The following is a 14,928-nucleotide window of genomic DNA, read 5'->3' on the forward strand; positions in this document are numbered from 1 at the left end:
CGATCTCATGATGAACTCAATCTCACCACGTTGAGATCATGATCTGGGCCAAAATCAAGAGTCAGTTGCTCAACTGATTGAGCCACCCAGGTGCCCCATTATGTATCTATTTGTACAAATATTTGTCTTCTTCACTAGGCTCTCAACCTTACTCAATGGGGACCCCATTCTCCACTGTAGATTCACTATCTAGTACAGTGCTTCATGTATAACAATAGGCTTATAAATCGATATTAATTGAAAAAAATGAATGAATGAAAGGTCATATTTCACACACTATACTGGTAAAGGATAGCTTGGAATGGAAATGGATGTTACTAATATGATTTTAATGATTAGTGGTGGGATCCCTGGGTGGCTCAGTGATTTAGTGCCTGCCTTGGGCCCAGGATGTAAGCCTAGAGTCCCGGGATTGAGTCCCACATCGGGCTCCCTGCATGGAGGCTGCTTTTCCCTCTGCCTGTGTCTCTGCCTCTTTCTCTCTCTCTGTGTCTCTCATGAATAGGTAAGTAAAATCTTTTAAAAAAAATGATTAGTGGTGTGTTTCATCATGCTTTACTTTCATCCTCTCCCCCAAACTTCTACCCTCACCATCAAGTAGTAATTGTCTAGTACATCTTAATCGTCTAGTGTCAGACCTGGTCTCTGTAAATTTGGAGACTGGTTTTTGGAACAGATACATGTACCAGGACTGATTCAATTTGTAGGATTTTAGGCTTAAAAGTCCTTACTGAAGTATAGTTTGATTTCATATTATTTTGGACTAACTCCAGGCATTCACCATTCAATGTGAATAATTCAATATTATTCTGGAGTAACTCCAAGGCATTCACCATTCAGAGAAAAAAAAACATTTGTTTTGTTTTGCTAAAACTGAACTCAGGCTATATGAAAGACGCTGCTGCGTTTACAAATAATTTGGTGCATTTTAGGTATCTGAGAATGGATATTGCTTTTGGGTGGTTATGGTATATTCTTTCTATTTGTATCAATATCCTAACAATTTTTTACTATATATTTTAATTATAATTAGTAACTTTTTTCTAATTACAAAAGTAAGCATATTCTCTGTAGAAATTTTGGAAAATGCAGAAAAGCAGGAAGAAGAAACAAAAAGTATAAACAAACAAAAATCACTCAAAATTCTACCACCTAGAGATAACCATTGTTAACACTTTGGTATAGTTTTTCTTGGGTCTATTTCTATGTGTATGTGTGTGCAAGCACAAACACCCTATTATATATAACATACATAACATATATACACATTATATAATGTGTTGGTGTATATATATACACATGATATATGTACATACATATATATAATCTATATAATATATAATTTCTGTCTCTTTCTATATATAATATACCCATATAATAGTTAACATTTACTGAGTATGGTAGATACTTTGGTTTTCTTTTTATACATATTCTCTTGTAATGTAATCTTTTCAGTAGTTCTCTGAGAAGATACTATCATTCTCACTTTACAGGTGAGCAAATTGAGGATGAGAGTATTAATTTGTCAGCCTAAGGTCATTAGTTAGTAAATGGTAGATCTGGGACACAAAGCTAGGTCCAATTCTTTTTTTTTTTTTTAAGATTTTATTTATTTATTCATGAGAGACATAGAGAGAGGCAGAGACAGGCAGAGGGAGAAGCAGGCTCCATGCAGGGAGCCCGACACGGGCCTTGATCCCGGGACTCCAGGATCACACCCTGGGTGGAAGGCAGGGGCCAAACCGTTGAGCCACTCAAGGATCCCTGCTAGGTCCAATTCTAAAGTCTATAATCAACCATTATGTTGCAGGACTGCCTGTCCATTTTATACATCTTCAAACTGGAGTTACTGTAGAAATAATTTTGATCCTGCTTTTTATCATATTTTCTACAAGATTTCATATCTTTTATTAACCTAATTTTAATAGTTTTATGATATTCCATAACATTATTCAAATAATAAATGAATGAATGAGATACTGTTTATCATATACTACTTTGGTAAAGGACAGAAATTGGGTAAATGCTCTGATGTTTCAGACTCTGTCATCTTATTCTCTTAATCTTTTTTTCATATTCTGCATAATTTTCTTTCTCTTGTCTCTTATTATATGAACTATGTATTCTTTGCTTTTTAAATCCTGCTTAATGCTTTTGAAGTTATATATCCTGTTTTTATTCTAAAATTGCCTATCTTTAAATTAAAGAAAAACACCTTTTTTTCAATATCACAATGAAATAATAGCTCTTGATTTCTCCAGTGCAAAATGTAATATTTAGCACACTTTTATTTCTCCTCCTTTTTTTTTTTTTTTAAGTAAGGTCTACCCAACACGGGGCTTGAACTCATGACTCTGAGATCAGGAGTCGCATGCCCTACTGACTGAGACAGCTAGATGCCCCTCCCCTCATTCTTTACTCTCATTCTTTACCTCCCACTCTCCACCCTTCCTAGCTTGGTTTTAGTTCATGCAACCTGGCCTTTTCCACCTTGATTATTCTTCCTGGAAAAAGAAATTTATTATTATTTTTTTTTACATTATGTATTTTCTCTTATGAGAGTTCTTTTAGACACTCAAATAAAGATCTTTTAAGCATAAATCCTTGCATGCCATGACTTTCTTCTTTTTTAAAAAAGATTTTATTTATTTATTTGAGAGAGAGAGGGAGAGAGCATGAACAGTGGGGAGAGAGAGAAGCAGGCTCCCTGCTGAGCAGGGAGCCCAACAACATGCAGCTCAATCCCAGAACCCTGGGATCATGACCTGAGCTGAAGGCAGACACTTAACAGACTGAGTGCCCACGTACCCTTTCTTCTTTCTTCTGGAGTTCTAATTCAGCAGTATGTGTTTGAAGTTTTTTCTTTCAGAAGAGATAACTTGGAAGGTTTAATTTTGAGCCTTTAAGCCCAAGCAATTAATTTTGACAACTTGGCTAAATGTAGAATTTTTTTTTAAGATTTTATTTTTTTATTTTGGTGGGGGAGGGGCAGATGGAGAGAGAATCTCAAGCAGACGCCATGTCCATCAAGCCCAATGCAGAGCTCCATCCCATGACCCTGAGATCACAACCTGAGCCAAAACCAAGAGTTGAACTCTCAACCAACTGAGCCACCAGGCACCCTTAGAATTCTTTTTTTTTTTTTTTAAGATTTTATTTATTTATTCATGAGAGACACACAGAGAGAGAGACAGGCAGAGGGAGAAGCAGGCTCCATGCAGGGAGCTGGGACTTGATCCCAGGTCTCCAGGATCAGGCCCTGGGCCAAAGGCAGCGCTAAACTGCTGAGCCACTCAGGCTGCCCGCACCCCTAGAATTCTTAAATTATAAACAGTTACCCTGAGAATTCTGTAGGATGTGCTTGGACTTGTGTCCTACAGAGTTGCAGAATTCTAAGGCCAGCTTGAATTTAGTTCCTTTGGAGATAGTCTGTTTTGTTTTTCCCTGGCTGGATTCTTGAAGGCTTTTTTCTTTATTCTTGAAATACTTAAAAATGTCACCTTGGTTAGTCTAGATGTTGGTTTCTTTTCATTCATTTTGCCATCATTCTTAGGACAGTTATTTAATTATTCCTTCTATTCCTACCCTGTTTCACCCTTCTGAGATTCCTTTTTTTAATTATTATTTATTTATTTTTTATTTTATTTTATTTTATTTTATTTTATTTTATTTTTTATTTATGATAGTCACAGAGAGAGAGAGAGAGAGAGAGAGAGAGGCAGAGACACAGGCAGAGGGAGAAGCAGGCTCCATGCACCGGGAGCCCGATGTGGGATTCGATCCCAGGTCTCCAGGATCATGCCCTGGGCTAAAGGCAGCACTAAACCACTGAGCCACCTGAGCTGCCCTGAGATTCCTTTTTTTAAAAAAATCTTTTTTATACAATCTCTACCCCCATTGTGGGACTCAAACTCATGACCCCAAGATCAAGAGTTACATGCTCCACCAACTAAGCCAGCCAGGCATCCCCCCCTTCTGAGATTCCTAATGTATTCAGCCAACTTATTCAACAAAGATTTACTGAGCAACTACTCTGTGCTAGGCAGTGTTTTTAGTAATGAAGAAAAATCATCAGGGAATTAAATGTTCACATAGAAATGTTGATTGGATTTCCTGAATCTGCTCTATGTATCACCCACTTTTGTTCTGAGTTTTCAAGGTGACCTCATACTTTGAGTTATGGCATCTTTGTGCTTTTTTTTTTAAGTAAACTGTACCCCCAATGTGGGGCTTGAACTCATGACCCTGAAATCAAGAGTCACACGCTCTACTGACTAAGCCAGGCAGGCACCCTAAATGAGGCATTTTGAATAGTCCTAAGATTTTTCTACATTTGCTCATCCTAACATGGAGACATCTATGTGTGTCCAGCTTTGGTTAATATTTAAGTAGGAATTGTAATGGGTTCTGTTAGAGATTGAAATAGGTCTGAGTGTATGCTTCAACTGTCTCTCCACCTGCTCTCACCTGGCCTTCAATCCGGAATAAGGGAATTCTCATGCAATTCTATTGAGGTGAGAATATATTTTACAGAAGTGGAATCTTGAACTGAACTTTTCTTCTAATCTTTTTTATTCTAACTAGAAGTTCCTCAAAGTTTCTAGCATGTGGAAGGCTTGTCCTCTATGCTTATTCCTTTGATCTTTCCTATGTAAATTTAGAATGAGGCAATTTAGAAGCCTGTCCTCACAAAGCTATTTTATTTAAAAACCCACAAAATGACATTTTTTCTCTATGTTAAGAGGGCAATTAAAAAAATGCTCAAAACTCATAATTATATGTGGTTTTGAAATGTTTCATAAAAGGTCTCAAATCCATGTGGAAGTCAGGAGAATGGAATCTGATTGTGATAGGTAATTTCACTTGTAGCTTTGAACAAACTATTTGAACGTCAGGTTTTCTAATCTCAGATCTTCTTACGTCATAGTGCTACAGGGAAAGCACCAGAGAAAAACAAATGTGGACGTTCTTTGAACTGTTCAAAGACAGACACTAAGGAAATCTGAGGATTTTTTGTTATTGTTTGAATGCTACTATAGCTTTGGGCACTTCCAAGCTAGCCCAAAGAGTATCTGCTGGAGGGATAGCAAATGAGGCCTGGTTGCTGGGAAGCCTAGATATGCGAAGTATTTCTGAAGTGTAGCTGGGAAAGAACACTGCTTTGGACACTGTCATGTGGTATAAGATCCAAGAGTGGTAAAGGTGGACTCACTTTCCTTTTTTTCTTTTTTTCTTTAAATATTTTATTTATTTATTCATGAGGGGCAGAGAGAGAGAGAGAGAGAGGCAGAAACATAGGCAGAAGGAGAAGCAGTATCCCAGCGGGGAGCCCGATGCGGGACTGGATCCCGGGACCACAGGATCACACCCTGAGCTGAAGGCAGATATGCTCAACTGCTGAGCCATCCAAGTGTCCCTGGACTCACTTTTCTTTTAGGTCAAATTCCTATGCAAGGCTTATCTGAAATTAATTTGCCTCTCCTTTTCATGAAAATGAAGGCCTCTGGGTGGGTGAATCATGCTTTAATAAACAATTTTAGTACTTCTGGCCAGCATAGGCAGCACATGTTGTCTGTTTTTGTGAGATGATTTGAAAATGTGCAAAAAAAAAAAAAAAAAAAAATCCATACGGTTATCTTGGAAGCTTAAGGAAAATATCTTGTTGCCCCAGAGAAAACTTTCCAGGTTCTACCTTTTCAAACTATTAATTCTTTCTGTATTTTATGATGTAATTTCTTTATGAAAATCCTGAAAAATTGAGTATGAAATTTTCCTAATCATGGGAAAAAATATTGTTATTACTAAGATCCATGACACTGCAGCTGTTTCTGCACCATGGAGATAAATGGCTCTCTATGTCTTTTGTTTCTGATAAATAACTTCTTTTTCTTAAGTAATGGACATGAAATGGAGAAATAAGAATTTCTCCCTTCTGTGCAATGTTGTGCAAATTATACTTGTAATATATAGGCTAAAATGGAATAGAGCGCCCTAATTTGTTCAACAACTGATTTATCTGCTTTCATGAACCAGACATTGCACTAGGAGCTAGAGATACCTCAGTAAACAAGACATAGTTCCCACCCTCATGTAGCTTCACATCTAGTGGGGAAGACTAATCAAGTATTTTAACTGGGATAAGATGCCATAGAGGAAAGGTATGGAATACAGTAAACACAAAAGTAGAAGAGGAGAGATCCACTTAAATAGGGCAAGAAGGGAGTCTTTGAAGTGACACTGACATTAAGTTTTAGAATGAGAAGGAACCTCCTATGGGAAAGGCTAGAGGAAAACATTACACCAGAAAAACAGAATGTGCTAAGGTTTTTGACTTGACCAAAGAACTGGAAAATACAACAGATAGTATAAGCACAATGGTTGAGCGGAGAGTGACATAACGAGTTTGGAGAGAAATGCCATGACAGGATTTATATTTTAAGGTTCCCCACCTATTTTGTTAAGGATGGAAGTAGAGATACCAGTAGCTTAGATTAGAGAGTAGTGGAGATGGAAAGAAGTAAATGTCATTCAAATATAGTCGCAGGTAGAGCTGATAGGACTTGTGAATGAACTAACTGTGGGAGATGAGAGAAAAAGAGAAGTCAAAGAAGACTCCCAGTTTTCTGGATTAAGCAATTGATGAATGGCAGTGTCATTACAAATGGAGAAGGTCAGAAAGAAAGGGATTTGGAGGAAAAAACTAGAGTTTCCTTTTCAGACATGATAAATGTGAATGCCTGTGTTATAAGGAAGAAGGTATAACAAGTAGGCAGTTGTGAGGCTGGAGCTCAGATGAGAGGACTGAGGACAGACATAAGGAATACCATGGTAGGATAATATTTTAGTCTTGGCGATAGGTGAGATCTCTCAGGAAGACAGTGTAAGGAGAGAAGAAAAGAGAGCTGAAGATTAAGTCTGGAGAACTAGCCAGTGTATAGTTGGGCTACTAAAAGAAATACTGAAGGATTAAGAGGAGCACGTGGTTTGAAGAGGAAACTGATGCTTTATCTTTGGAACTTGATAAATTTGGGGTACTGACTGGATTCTTGTCATTTCTGGTGTGGTGCCAGGACAAAATATATAGGTGTCTTTTGTAATGTTAATGCTCTATTTATATTTTATTTTATAATTTGGTCTTAAGATAACTCTGAATTTTCAGAATAAAACATTCCTGATCATGCCTGAATTAGAGTTTGGAACAGGAGAAAACTCTACTAAGATCCATGACACTGCAGCTGTTTCTGAATTATGGAGATAAATAGTTCTCTATGTCACCAGTCTTAGACAAGTGGCCATTTCTTTTTTTGTAATGGACATGAGATGAAGAAAGAATAATTTGTTCAATGTTTAGTAAGTGCATTTTACTGGTAGTACACAAGCTGAGGAGAATGCAGTGACACTAAGCATATATTGAGCACCTGCCATGTGCCAGACACTGTGTTAGGCCCCGGGGATAACTCAAAGAATAAGATATACAGGACTTGGAGCTTATAGACTAATAAAGGAGATGAAAAAAATTAACTTACAAATAAAATAACTACAAAGTGTGGCAAGTGGCATGAAAGAAACAAACACAAAAAAATAAGTGGGGGTGGCACTTTGAGTCTAGATATTTAGGGAGAGGTTCCTTGAGTAGGTGACATTTATATAAGTTGACTCCTAGAGGATAAGGAGTCAGTCACAGCAAGACTAGATTAGGGCATGTGGCTAGCCACTGATGATCCATCAAATTGTTTTAGCCAGTATTTGGTTCTGAAAAATTAAGGCAGGCTGAATAGCTCATATTGAAATATTTAATAGTGGCACACCAAGGGTAGGGGAGGTATTGGGAGTGGTCTCCTCTCATGGGGAGAATTTTATCACTGACATTGTTTAAAATTGCCTGCACGTGGTAATAATAAAAATTAGACTGACATTTAGTCAGTTTTACTAGTATTTTAAAATTCTTTACAGACAATGCCCCCATTGTGGGATGAATGTTTGCCCCCCGCCAAAAGAGTGTCTATGTCCTAATCCCTGGAACCTATGAATAGCATCTTATATGGTAAACGAGTAAATGTTACCTTATGTGAAGATAGGATTAAGGATTTTGAGAGTATATATTAGATTACCTTTTAGTAGAGCTGAATGCAGGTATTAGGCTGAGAAATTAAGTTATCTAGTTCCTAAGATAAATAGGTATATATTTTGATAGAGCTTATAACTATAGAATTTGATGCTACGTTGGGAGAAATGTTCCTTACTCTTGAGTTTGTACCCAAGTAACTTAACCCGAGTTAAGCTACCTGCCTGGCCTATGTAGGCATTTTATATTTCCATTCCTATTGTACAAGGAGGCCTTCTGGCAGCACATCTAGGCCCTCTCAAGACAGGACTATGGGCCTGGTCCTGGTCACAAGTTTTGGTTTAATACTGACCAGTGTTAGGGACATTCAATCACACTAACTAAACTGGCAAATGACAAAATTCGACGGTTTAAGAATATTTACTAATTCAACGAAGAATGGGGAACTTGAGGGGTGTCTGGGTGGCTCAGATGATTAAGTGTCTGCCTTCAGCTCAGGTCATGATCTTGGGGTCCTGGGATCGGGCCCCACGTCAGGCTCCTGGTGGGAAATCTGCTTCTCCTTCTCCTTCTCCCTCTGCTTGTGCTTTCTCTCTCTCTCTCTTTCTCCCTCCCCTCCCCATATGAATAAATAATATATTTTAAAAAATGAGGATCTTGTGTATGCTATTAGTCTACTTTCTCACCATAAAGGCATATTTCATACATAATATGAAATTATATTCCAAATATAGCAAGGTGACGACATCATAACAAGTAGAGTAAGTCTTATGAATGTTTTTATCTCTGCAGTAGGCAGCCTCTGAGATGACCTTTAATGAGAGTACAGTATTCATACTCTCCTGTGATCCTCTCCCCTTGTGTGTAGGTTGAACTCATTTCTAAAGAATAGAATGAAGCAGAAGTGATGGAATGTCACTTCCAAGATTAAATTACAAAAAGACTGTGATTTCATCTTGAGTGCTCCCTTTTAAAAAAATTTATTTACTTTAGAGAAAGAGAGGGAGCATGTGCAGGGAGAGGGACAGAGGGAGAGAATCTCAAGCAGACTCCTGGCTGAATTGGGAACATGACATAGGGCTTGATCTCATGACCCATATAATTATGATGTGAGCCGAAATCAAGAGTTGAACACTTAACCAACTGAGCCACTCAGGTGCCCCTTGAGTGATCCCTCTTGTTCTATTATTGAATCTAAGGGAAGACAATTACTATGTGTGCTGCTTATGAAGAGGCCTCCTCGAATCAACAGCCTGTGAGGAACTGAGGTCCTCAGTCCAACCCAATATAAGGAACTGAATCCTACCAACAACCACATGAGTAAGCTTTCTTTTTTTCTTTTTTTTTTTTTAATTTTTATTTATTTATGATAGTCACAGAGAGAGAGAGAGAGGCAGAGACATAGGCAGAGGGAGAAGCAGGCTCCATGCACCGGGAGCCCGACGTGGGATTCGATCCCGGGTCTCCAGGATTGCGCCCTGGGCCAAAGGCAGGCGCCAAACCGCTGCGCCACCCAGGGATCCCGAAATCTTCATTTTTTAAAAATACTTTAAAAAATACTCTTTTAAAATATACTTTTTTAATTTTTTAAATTTTTTATTTTTTAAAATACTTTTTAAAATAAATACTCTTTTTTTAAATAAAAGGAATAAATACTCAATGTACCTTTAGAGGAAACAGAAAAGCAAAAGAGAAGAAACTAAAAATCAACTCTGTATGTGCTGCTCAGAGGACTGCTATTGAGACTGAATGCACTATTGCTTTTAGTTGACATTTGCATATCTTTTTTTCTTTAACATTACTAACAAGACTTTTTGTCACCATTAAAAGTCTGAATTTTAAACAGCTTCTTGGGTTGGTGGCTCATATCTATCAACTTGTTCAACTTCAGCACCTGTCTCATCCTAAGTCATTTTTTCAGAGCTACCACCTTCATCATGAAGCCCCATGAGATTTCCCAGTACAAACTCAGGGTTTTCAGCATCTTCACTTTTCAAACAATGACATCATAGAGTGAAGAAGCAGATTGGCAAGCCTTTTCTATGTCTTTCCTAATGCAGCATGGAAGCAGTTTATTGACTTCTTTCAAGTCATTTGTTTGTACCTCTCAGGTCATGATTTCCATCTTCTCCTGGATTTGGCAGACCTATTGGTAGTTAGCAGAAGAGGTCTTCCAAATCTGATTATTGAGAATTTTTTTTTTAAGTAGGCTCCATGCCAGTGTGGGCTCGAACTCACAAACCTGACATCAAGACCTGAGCTGAGATCAAGATTCAAATGCTTGAGCCACCCAGGTGCCCCTGACTATTGAGATTTTTAGTAAAACCAACAATAGAATAGACAGAGAAAATAACTATTGGTAGTCTTGACATCAATATGAGCTTCAACCATGGTCTGCCATTTTTGATCATGGAGCACATTTTGTCACTAGTAAAATCCATGCCTATGGAAGTTAGGCAGTTTTTGGCCTGAATATCCTCAGTAATTAGCTTAGGTTTTCGAAATGCAACTTCATCATTCAGCAGATCAGCAAGGCATACTTCAAAAACACCACTCTTGAGGCCATCATATGCAATTTTCATTCCTTGAGTGCTCTGGACTAGTGTTTTTATTTCTTATATTGAACACAGCTGGTGCTTTCACATCATACCATATTTCTAGAAAATGGATTAGCCATTTTCTTCTTGGCAACCTTCTTGAGCCTTTCATAAAGTGCTTTTTCTTGCCTACTGCCATGGTGCTGTTCAGACAGCCAAAAGGGCTATTTGCCTATCTTTTCAAAAACTGGGAAAACAGTCTATTCTTGGTTAACTTGCTCATTGATTTCTCTGAAACTCAGTTTCTTTAATGAAATATATCTGAGGGTTTACTTTTATATATCTAATATTTAATAATTTAGTATCACTAACATTTAATATTTGGTACCACTTACTAATATTATAAACACTATACTCAACAACTTTGTTTGTATTATCGTGTTTAAACTTGACTATAACTTGTGAGTTAGGCAATAATATTACTTCCATTTTTCAGCTGAGTAAGCTAAAGCTTAGAGACATTAAATAATTTGTCCAAACAAGGTCACTAAGGTAGCAGTAGTGAGATCCCTTCTCATTTCTGTCTGACTTTATACCACTCTGCTATAGTTTCTCCCTCAAACTTTCCCATAATGGTTTTCATAAAAGCAAAATGTCATTTTTAAAAACTTTCATATTTAGAAAAGTTGTCATATTCAGTTATTAAAAGACTAACCTAATTTACCCATACCTCTGTTCAATTCCTTTGAAAGGTTTTTGAAGTTAGTGTCTCTAGGCAAAAATATTAAGATCTAAAGGAAATATACATGAATAAAATTCTTTCCCTGCTGAAATAAAACAGTGGATGTTACTAGTGATTTGCCTCATTTTGAAACTGGAACTATCATCACAAAGCTAATTTCCATTTATATAAAACTACATAATATTGTTTCTGATTACAATTTCTGTAAAGTTATAATCAATTGCTACAGTTGAAAAACTCAACTTTTACCAGCCAAATTTCCTGCTGTTATATAGTTTTATTATAACAAAATAAAAGGCTAATCTGGGAAGAAGAGCAGAGATATGTGATCATGACATGTTAGAGTGGGAAGAAATTTAGAGCCTCTTTGCCCATTCTCCATATTTTAGAGAGGAAAAAACTGAGGTCCAGAGAGTTAAATATTTCTGTATCTCTTAAGTTGTCATAGTGCACAAAATGAAGATTAAAGGTATGTAAAAAGTGATTTTGTTGATAATTAAGACAATCTTGTAAATATATTTAACCAAGTTCCAAAACTGAATCAGTAAGAGAAATGAATTAAAAAAACAAAACAAGGGGTGCCTAGCTGGCTCAGTCAGAGGAGCATGTGGCTTTTGATTTTGGGGGTCATGAGTTTGAGCCCCACATTGGGTATAGAGATTACTTAAAAATAAATAAATAAATAAACTTTAAAAAACAAAATGAAACAAAATAAACAACACCCAAATAGCAAAAAGCATAATGCTTGGTACATAAAATATGCCTAATAAATATTTGTGAATGAACAAATGAATAAAAAGAATTATTGCTTTCATTTTTCAAGTTCCCTCATAGTCCTTGAATTCATATTTTATTTGCAATAATAATATGTATATATAATTTGTTACTTGGCTTTTTGCACTTGAGTTATAGTGTCAATATTTTTTTGTATTGTTATAAAATATGACTATAACCTTTGAAACTACCTATTGAAGTTACAACACTTCTGAGATTCACAAATGACTGTTAAACAGGGTAAATCTCAGTTTGGGGAGCCCTCCCTTATTAAGGAGTAAAATACAAAAATATATTACTTTAAAAAATTATACAAAGTAATGAAAAAATATCTAGCTCTTTCAAAAGGCCATTTCTAGCGCTTTGGAGGGGCTGTGTATTGAAGGGCCCTGAATCTTCACTAGCTTCACAGTATATCTTCTTCTGTTAATAATCAGACACTATCTTCATGGTGGTTATGGTACAGCTTGAATGTTTTTCAGAAGATTACTAAAATTTTAGAAATGTATATCATTTTGATAGTGTTAGAAATTCTTTCTATCCAGCCAATCTGGAATCTATTCCAGGCCCTGTTATGAACTTGGTGGCTTTTTATGATAAGCAAATTTCTTTATTTCCTCAGGCCTCAAATTCCTCATCTGTTGAATGGACTTAGTATCTATCTTAAAGACTTAGAAGTGAAAATTGGGCAGCCCCAGTGGCCCAGTGGTTTAGCACTGCCTTCAGCCTGGGGTGTGATCCTGAAGACCCGGGATAGAATCCCATGTCAGGCTCCCTGCATGGAGCCTGCTTCTCCCTCTCTCTGTGTCTCTGCCTCTCTCTCTCTCTGTCTGTCATGAATAAATAAATAAAATCTTAAAAAAAAAAAAAAAGACTTAGAAATGAAAATAAAGATAAGGGTGGCTGGGTGGCTCAGTCCATTAAGGCATGTCTGCCTTTGGCTCAGATCATGATCCCGGGGTCCTGGAATGGAGTCCAACATCCAGCTCCTTGTTCAGTGGGGAACTTGCTTCTCCCTCTGCCTGTTGCTCCCCCTGCTTGTGCATTCTCTGTGTCAAATAAATGAATAAAATCTTAAAAAATAAAAAAATAAAATACTTGATATAGTTCCTGGCACATAGTAAGTGCTCAATAAATATTAGCAACTATCATAGAAATAGCTAAAACATTAACTTACCACATGTAGGAACCTCCCAGCTCCATTATAACTTCCTACATTGACTGTAGATAAAATATGCTATAAAATGAATTTCAAAGGATTGTGCAGCTTCAATTTTTATTACTTTAATTTTTGAAAATGTTACCATGAAAGTAATAGCTACATATATAACTAAACATTTGGAAAATAGAGAAAAGGAGAAAAAAAAAAAAAAGAAAAGGAGAAAAAAAGGATCCATAATTTTACCAGACTTGTTATATTTTCTTGTTGTGTTTTACTCCTTAGTACAGCTATGCTATTTTATTTAAAAAAATGCTTGAAATAAGTATACCCAATTATTCTCTCTTCACAGAGCTTTGGTATTATGGCATTATTGTTTTCAAATACATGGCAAATTTCAAATATATTTTGCATAAAACTTTTAGAGAAATCAGGTGGAAGAAAAGGTACATATTTTACTGTTGTATTTCCATACTTATTATTTTTTCTTTAAAAATTTTATTTATTTATTCATGAGAGCCACACAGAGAGAGGCAGAGACATAGGCAGAGGGAGAAGCAGGCTCCCTGCAAAGAGCCTGATACGGGACACGATCCTGGAACCCCGGGATCATTCCCTGAGCCAAAGGCAGATGCTCAACCACTGAGCCACCCAGGCATCCCTCCATGAATTTTATTTTATTTTATTTTATTTTTTAATTTTTTTTTTATTTATTCATGATAGGCACACAGTGAGAGAGAGAGAGAGGCAGAGACAGAGGGAGAGGGAGAAGCAGGCTCCATGCACTGGGAGCCTGATGTGGGATTCAATCCCGGATCTCCAGGATCGCGCCCTGGGCCAAAGGCAGGCGCCAAACCGCTGTGCCACCCAGGGATCCCCCCTCCATGAATTTTAAATATTCATGTTTTTACAAGGTTATGAGGCTAGCGTACATAGAACTTAATATTCTGCATTTTTTTCTTACATTATATCACAAGCCTTTCTCTATACTGCTACATGCTACTAAGGCAACATTCATAATAACTATAGCACCTGAAAGCAAGGCTTAATTTCCCAAAATTCATACAAATGTATGTGAAGAAAGTAAGGTAGGCTAAGGTGTGGTAAGTCAGAAGCTCAGAGTAAATGCTTTTGGTTTGGCTGCAACTATAATGTAGAAAATGGGAGAAAGAGATGTTAGACCTCAGGAATTCTTGCCTTCTAACTAAATGTCTAAATCAAGAAAGGAATATAAACTCCTATCAACATTATTCTAACTTGTACATAAACTTTTATTTCTTGGGACACGTGGGTGGCTCAGTGGTTGAGCATCTATCTGCCTTTGGCTCAGGGCGTGATCCCGGGATTCTGGGATCAAGTCCCACATGGGGTTCCTGCAGGGAGCCTGCTTCTCCCTCTGAGGCCTATATCTCTGCCTCTCTCTGTGTCTCCCATGAATAAATAAATAAATATTTTTTAAAAACAACTTTTATTTCTCCTTTAATAGATGAGAAAGTGGTGGAATACTGTTGAGTAGCAAAGACTTATTTGTCACAATGTTATTACTGGGGTTTTAGCTCTTAAAATTGGGTAAATGTACTCCCTACCACACAGTAAAGGGGTTTTTCTTCAAAATTTAATAAGGCAGGGGATTCCCGGGTGGCTCAGTGGT

This window comes from Canis lupus, chromosome 16 (assembly GCF_048164855.1).
Source record: "Canis lupus baileyi chromosome 16, mCanLup2.hap1, whole genome shotgun sequence".
Taxonomy (NCBI): Eukaryota; Metazoa; Chordata; class Mammalia; order Carnivora; family Canidae; genus Canis; species Canis lupus.